Genomic DNA, 6,918 nt, shown 5'->3' with positions numbered 1-6,918 from the left:
TTTTGCCTAAGCCTCCACCTTGTAAGGACAGATATTCTACTTGGGGACTGCTCCAGGATGCATTGCCTGACTCTGCCAATGAACCCACCCAAACTGAGTGGAATTCAGGGTACACAGGCTCAGGGGTGAGTCTGGCCAGGAAAGCTCACAGTGGTGAAAAGTGAGTGACTTCTGAGCTGTGGAGGCCACATTCACATGGGTGGCAGTCAGTTGGGGGCAAGACCGGGGTGCCAGTGAGACCTCATGGTAGGAGTCCCCCGGGGAAGTTCCTGAAAAATGGAATAAAGGTGGCAGAATGGGACAAAAGAAGGGGTGTAGTCAGACAGGCCAGGAGGCCAGTCAGTGCCATCCAAAGTCTCAGCTCAGCTCTGGGAAGGAACTCCTGTCCATCACTACTGGTCCCTGATCTCTAGGGCAAAGGATCTTTATTTCTTTCTTGCACACAAGGAAGTTGAGGCCCAGAAGGTTGCCCAACATAGCCAAGAGTGACAGTGAGAGGCTCATACCATGTCTCTCTGACTGCAGAGGCCTTGGGATAGTGGACTAGACTCCCTCACTGTCATTTCTCCTGAGAGATTAGGATTCATGATGAGCTAAAGTCAGGCAGGAGGGAAGCTGGGGAAGCCACCCATGGGAGGAGAATGCAGGGATCTCTTAAAAGTAAATGTTTCCTCAGCCATCACTTTCTCTGATTGACTCTCCCTTCTCTGGGGAACTCCCAGTTGAGCACTGCCTGCTTATGGTAGCTCAATTGCAGATCGCAGTGTCAAGTGTGAGACCCATACCAGTGAGAGAAAAGACAACACTTGGGCTGGGTTGGGGTCTATGAGCAAAATAGTGTCAGAACAATCTTGGAGCCACCATTCTGTCCTGGAACAGCCTTTTGCCCACATTGTATTCCTCCCTGGAAATAGAAGGGCCCAGTGGGGCTAGAAAGGTGGTAGAAGGCTTAGGGGAGAGGTCCTGGGGACCAGAGTTTGTAGGAATTTTGGCATCTCTCTGGTGCCCTGTGCCTTTCTTCTCCAGAGTAGCAGGAAGGCCAAGTCATGCCAAGTGGATGTAATTGCTGCCAGTCTCAGGCTGGCCCCTGGAGTATTGTGGATTTAGAGAGCAGAAACGGTGACCACCCAAGTCCTACTGTCTTCCCTGGGTCTCTAGAAACCCTGGGTGTGACCTGGGTCCCAGTACATCAATGCCACCCAAACCCCAGTCACCCATGTGAAGAACTTCAGCATGTCTGGACTCCCCCCACACCCTCTCAGATGGAAACCACTCAAAAGAAAAAGGAACTTCAGGAAGCAGGTGTGCCAGGCAAGTTTCAGTCCCATTTTGATTCTTTGCAAGCTTGCCCAGAGGGGTTCACACCTCTGGTGCATGGGGTGTGGAGGATTTGGAGCCACCCATGGTGACAGAGTGTGGAGGGCTGATCAGCTATCAGTGCTGAGGGGAGCAGAGAGGGCCACTACCAAAACCTAGGCTGCACAGGCACCATCCCCATGTTCTGCCACCCTTGGTGAGTGAGAGTGAAGGGGACAGTGTACAGGGATGGCAGGAAAAAGGGAATGGGGTCATTCATAGGAGGTACCAAACCTGGGCAAGGCAGTGAGCTACAAGGAAGGTCCAGAATAAGCCGAGGAGGAGAAGGCCCTCAGGAGGCCCAATGCTGACTAACCAGACCCAGGGACCAATCAGGTGATCCAACAAAGGGAGATGTGTGCTGCTTGTGGGCTCACAGTGGGTCCAGGGTAGGGAGCAAGGAGCACCTGGGAAAGTGGAGGCAGCTTGCGGCAGCTGGTCTCAGGGAGCCGGGGCCTTAATGATATGTAATAGGACAGGATAGATGGAAGCCTAAGGGATGGACCAGTCTGGCATGGCTAACAAATGATGCTGGAGGGCACAGGACCAAGCTGGAGCTAAGATGGCAATGGGATGGAACCCTAAAGGGGTAGGATATTTTTAGTCAGGGATGGGCCTGGCTGAGCATAGGGGAACAGGAGTGGCCCCAGGTGGCCAAAGCATGCAATCCAGATCAATGAAGCTGGTGAGAGATCAGAGCAGGGTCAGAGATGACAGTGGAATCCTGGGCTATGGTCATAACCAAGGGCAAGGGCAGCTTGGACATTCATAGACTGGGAGCTGAGAGTGTACTAGGCTATGGGCGTGAAATTAGCAGGTAACAAGATGGGCTTCAGGATGGAAACACTGGTACCTAAGAGCTGGGGGTGAGGAGCAGAGGTACCCTGAGTCCCAGGGAGCTGAGTGTGAGGAGAAAAGATGGTTGCTTCCACAGGAGCTGGGGGTGAGAAGGAGTGTCCTGGGTCCAAGGGAGCTGGGGTAAAGTGCAGATGGGTCCAAGGACTCGGGGAGCTGGAGGTAAAAAGCGAGGTACTCTGGGTTCAAGGGAGCTGGAGTTGAGAATCAGAGGTGCTCCAGGTCCAATGAGCTGGTGGTAAGAAGCAGAGGTGTCACAAGTTCCAAGGAGCTGGGGGACCAAGGTGGAGCTGTTCTGGATCCCAAGAAGCAAACATAGGGCTGCAATGATGCACACAGAAGTAGTATTGGTCCCAAGTGAGAACAGCACTGCGTCAGGCTAAATGAAGAGGTAAAACCAATGAAGAAATCCATGCGGAGAGCAGTACATCTGTAAGGAGGAGGCCAAGATGGTACAGGGGCAGATGGGCAGCTCAGGCCGTAAGAAGCTAGGAGGTAAGAGGCAGTTCAGTGCTGGGCAGAGCTGAGAGTCCTGGAAGACTGCATGACCCAGGGGAATGCTCGAATGCCAGAAAGCTTGAACCTGTCTTATGCAGGAGAGAAGAGGCAGAGAAGGACTGGAAGCTTCCTAGAGCAAGGAGAAAGCAGGACTAAGCTGGAAAATGCGAAAAGCACAGTTAAGCAGGAAGAGTAAGGCAGGGCTGGGACCTGATTAAAGCAGGGAGAGGCAGGCAGCGCTATGCTGGCAGCTGTCCAGAGCAGGGAGAAGCAGGCAGGACTGAGCTGGGAGCAACCCAGAGCAGAGGAAAAGCAAACAGGGCTAGGCAGTTAGGGAAGGCTGGGAGCTGTCCAGAGCAGAGAAGAAGCAGGCCTGTCAGGGATTAAAGTTCCCCAGAGCACAGGTGAAGCAGGATGATCAGAGCGGGGGTGGGAGCTGCTCAGGGCAGAGGAAGATTAAGCTCAGCAGGGCTGGGAGCATCCCAGAGCATGGAGAGGCAAGCAGAGCTGGAGTAGGGTTGGAAGCTACCCAGAGCAGAGGAGGAGCAGACAAAGTTGGGCTCTGCTGGGCAGGGCTAGCAGCTGTCCAGAGAAGGGAGAGGGAGAAAGCACTGGGCTGGGAGTTTCCTAAAACACAGAGAAGGAAGCAGAGCTGGGCTGGTACCTTCCCAGAGCATGGAGAGGTAGGCAGAACCAGGGCAGGGCTGGAAGCTGCCCAGAGCAGAGAAGTTGGCAAGTTGGGCAGTGCTAGGCAGAGTTGGCAGCTCTTCAGGGAAAGGAGAGGCAGGCAGGAGTGGGCTGGGAGCTGCCCAGAGCATGGAAAAGCAGGAAAAGCTGAGATGGATGGAAGCTCACCAGAGTAAATAAGGGCAGGCAGGGATAGGCTAGTAACTGCACAGAGCAAGGAGAATAGACAGGATGGGAAGCTGCCCAGTGCAGGGACAAACAGGACAGGGAAGGGCTGGAAGCTGCCCAGAGCACAGAGAAGCAGGCAGGGCTAGGAAGGGCTGCAAATTCCCAGAGAAGAGAAAAAGTGGGCAAGGCTGGACTATGAACTGCCCAGAGAATAGTATGCTCAAATTAAGGCTGGTAGCTGCTCAGGATAGGGGAGAGACAGACTGAGCAGAGCTGTCAGCTGCCCAGAGTAGGGAGAGGTAGGCAGCACTGAGAAGTGCTGGGAGCTGACCAGAGCAGGGAAAAGCAAGCAGGGTTAGGCTGGAAGTTGAATAGAGCAAGGAGAATAGGCAGGGCTGGGAACTGCCCAGTGCTGGGAGAAGCAGGACAGGAAAGGACTGGGAGTTGCCCAGAGCAGAAGAGGAGCAGGCAAAACTGAGCAGCCCTGACTAGGGCTGGCAGCTGTCAAGAGCAGAGAAGAAGCAGGCAGAGCTAGACTTCAACTACACAGAGCACAGAAGAAGCTGGCTAAGAAGGGTCAGGACTGGAAGCTGCCCATGGCAGAGGTGAAGTAGGCTGAGCAAAGCTGGCAGTTTCCCAGAGCAGGAAGATGCAGAGCACGGCTGGATACAGTCAGCAAGGGACTCTGTGCTCAGAGGGGCCCTATGCCTGTGCCTGTTCTGGGGTCTCCAGGGAGGGTGAGGGCTGAAGTGGACGTCCGTGGGGCCAAATGGGTCTGCACCCAATGACATCAGCCCCGAAGGTCAAGAAGCCTGGAGAAACTGCTATTTGAAGGGCCCCAGGGACTCGGTGTCAAGCAGGTGAGGTTTTGTACTGACACATTCACCTTCTCTCTTCCAGTTTCTACTACACCCCCATCAGTCTTCCCTCTGGTCCCCTGCACTACTGAGACCAGTTCCACAATGAGCCTGGGCTGCCTGATCACAGGCTACTTCCCTGATCCTGTGACAGTGTCGTGGAACTCAGGTACCCTGATCAGTGGCATCAAAACCTTCCTAAGTGTCCTGCAGTCTTCAGGCCTCTACTCTCGCAGCAGCTATGTGACTTTACCCAGGAGTGACAAGACCTATACTTGCAATGTAAACCACCTGGCCAGCAGCACCAAGGTGGACAAACAAGGTGAGAAAATGGACGGACAGCATAGCCCTCACTCACAGCCGAGCATGCTCTGGGGAGCAGGCCCTCAGCCTCAGCCCTGGGGTGGCTGCTCTTCAGTGTCCTGAGGCCCCTGGGATGAGCTAAGGGGCATGGGGCAGCTGGAACCCAAGCCCAGGGTGACTATGGCAGTACATGTCCCTTCCAAAGCCTCTGCCTGACACCCACCCTAGATCAGGAGGGATCCTCTGGGCACTCCGTGCCAGGCCAAGGACAGGTGCAGGTTGAATGTCCCCGATCAAGGTCCTAGGCACACAGACTTTGACATAAAACCAACCAGAAGAACAGATACTTGCCCTGGCCCTGCCTGGCTGCCTCCTCTCCTACCAGACCCTGGTAACCCAAGTCTGCTCTCTCTGCAGTGAAACTACTGGATAAACCCTGCTCACCTTGCCAAAATAAAGTGGGTCCTGGGCCTTGCCAACCACAGTGGAATGGGAGGACTCACCTTACCCACCCCAGTCCCAACTCACCTTCTAATCTTTTCCACAGCCATCTTTGGGGGACCATCAGTTTTCATCTTTCCCCCGAAGCCAAAGAACACCCTCATGAATTCCGGTGCCCCTGAGGTATCTTGCCTGGTGGTGGACGTGAGCCATGAGGAACCTGATGTGACATTCAACTGGTACATGGACAACATGCAGATGAGCACAGCCAAGACAGAGCAGAAGCAGGAGCAATTCAACAGCACTTACTGGGTGGTCAGCATGCTCCCTATCGCACACCAGGACTAGCTGAAGGGGAAGCTGTTCATGTGCAAGGTCAACAACAAAGCCCCCCCGTCACCTATCGAGAAGTCTATCTACAAAACACAAGGTGAGTGAGGACTGCCAGCCAGCCTGAGGCTCACCCTCAGCAGGCACCTCTGCCTTACCCTGGTCCTGTTGGTGCACACGACTCAGGGCAGCCCTCTTCTGCCTGGAAGTCACTGACCACATGGTTTTCTGTCCCCACAGGACAGCCCCAGGAGCTACAGGTGTATGTCTTTCTCCCACACTCAGCAGCTGTCCAAAAATGTGCTCAGTCTCACCTGCTTGGTGATGGGTTTCTACCCCGGTGATATCGATGTTGAGTGGGAGAGCAATGGGCAACCGCTTCCTGAGAGCAGCTTCACATCCACGCAGCCCCAGGAGGAGTAGGACGGGACCTTCTTCCTCTAAAGCAAGTTAACCATAGAGCACAGCAGACGGTCATCAAGCGATGTGTTTTCGTGTGTCGTGATGCACGAGGCTCTGCACAACCACTACACCCAGAAGTCCGTCTCCCGGTCTCCCAGTAAATGAGAGTAGCCAGTGAGAACGCCCTTTCCGAACCTCATGTAAATACCTACTAGTCACCCCAGCATGAAAATAAAGCACCCAGCACTGCCCTGGGATTCTGCGAGACTGGCATGGTTCTTTCTGAGGGTCTTCATGCTAATGCCTCGGTTTTCACCATTAGAGAGAGACCACAGGTCCCAGGTCAGAACACAGGGGGCACATGAATCTTCACAGGCCACTCAGAGGGAGCCCAGTTCAGGTGCTGTCACACAATGAAGGATACTTCATCAGAGCTGACCCCTCTTCTGTGCCCTCCCTCCAGCCAACAGCTACTAGGAGCTCAAGTATGGGAAAGGGAACAGGTGGAGGCAACTTCTGAAGGAAATGAGTTCATAGCATCTGCCTCTGTAGGTTCCTGTGCAGTGGGAAAAGTGACCCTTGTTGTCTCAAGGTCCCTGTCCAGGAGCTCCCCCCATGGTAATTCTGGATCCGCTTCTGAGAACTGCATGGCCAATCAATGTGTGTTTTCCACTTGAGCACCACAGGACAGGCTCAGAAAACGATGAATTGGCCCCAACCTCCATTCCTACATAGTGCCAGGGCAATGCATGTGTGGGGACCCTCACCCCAGAACTCCAAAGAGTTCAAGTAGATCCATCTTGCATCTTGGGTCCCTCCAAGCTCCCACATGAACACTGAGCCCAGACCTCTTGGAAACAAGCCTCTGCTAAGCAGCCCTCAGCCCCCATCACTATTTTACCACAAGTATGCTCATGCATGCCTTACACATTGGGGCCTCCCACAATCTTTCATTGTAGGTGCCCATCTGAGAGACCTGCAGGCACTAGTTGGGCCCCCAAAGCTCATGAAAGCTGGCATG

At 54.1% G+C, this 6,918-nt stretch overlaps 1 pseudogene across 1 annotated transcript; it reads left to right on the top strand.

Annotated features, from left to right (window-relative positions):
• The first annotated feature begins 1,762 nt into the window (after window positions 1-1,762).
• Window positions 1,763-6,162, top strand: LOC143677352 (immunoglobulin heavy constant gamma 1-like; annotated as a pseudogene). Its single transcript, XR_013172523.1, has 4 exons — window positions 1,763-1,945; window positions 4,465-4,743; window positions 5,272-5,595; window positions 5,736-6,162. The product of XR_013172523.1 is annotated as an immunoglobulin heavy constant gamma 1-like (transcript).
• The last annotated feature ends 756 nt before the right edge of the window (window positions 6,163-6,918 follow it).

The sequence above is a fragment of the Tamandua tetradactyla genome, chromosome 3, assembly GCF_023851605.1.
Source record: "Tamandua tetradactyla isolate mTamTet1 chromosome 3, mTamTet1.pri, whole genome shotgun sequence".
NCBI classification, from domain to species: Eukaryota; Metazoa; Chordata; class Mammalia; order Pilosa; family Myrmecophagidae; genus Tamandua; species Tamandua tetradactyla.
The sequence above is the reverse complement of the archived record's forward strand: the minus strand, read 5'-3'. Positions and strand labels throughout refer to the sequence as shown.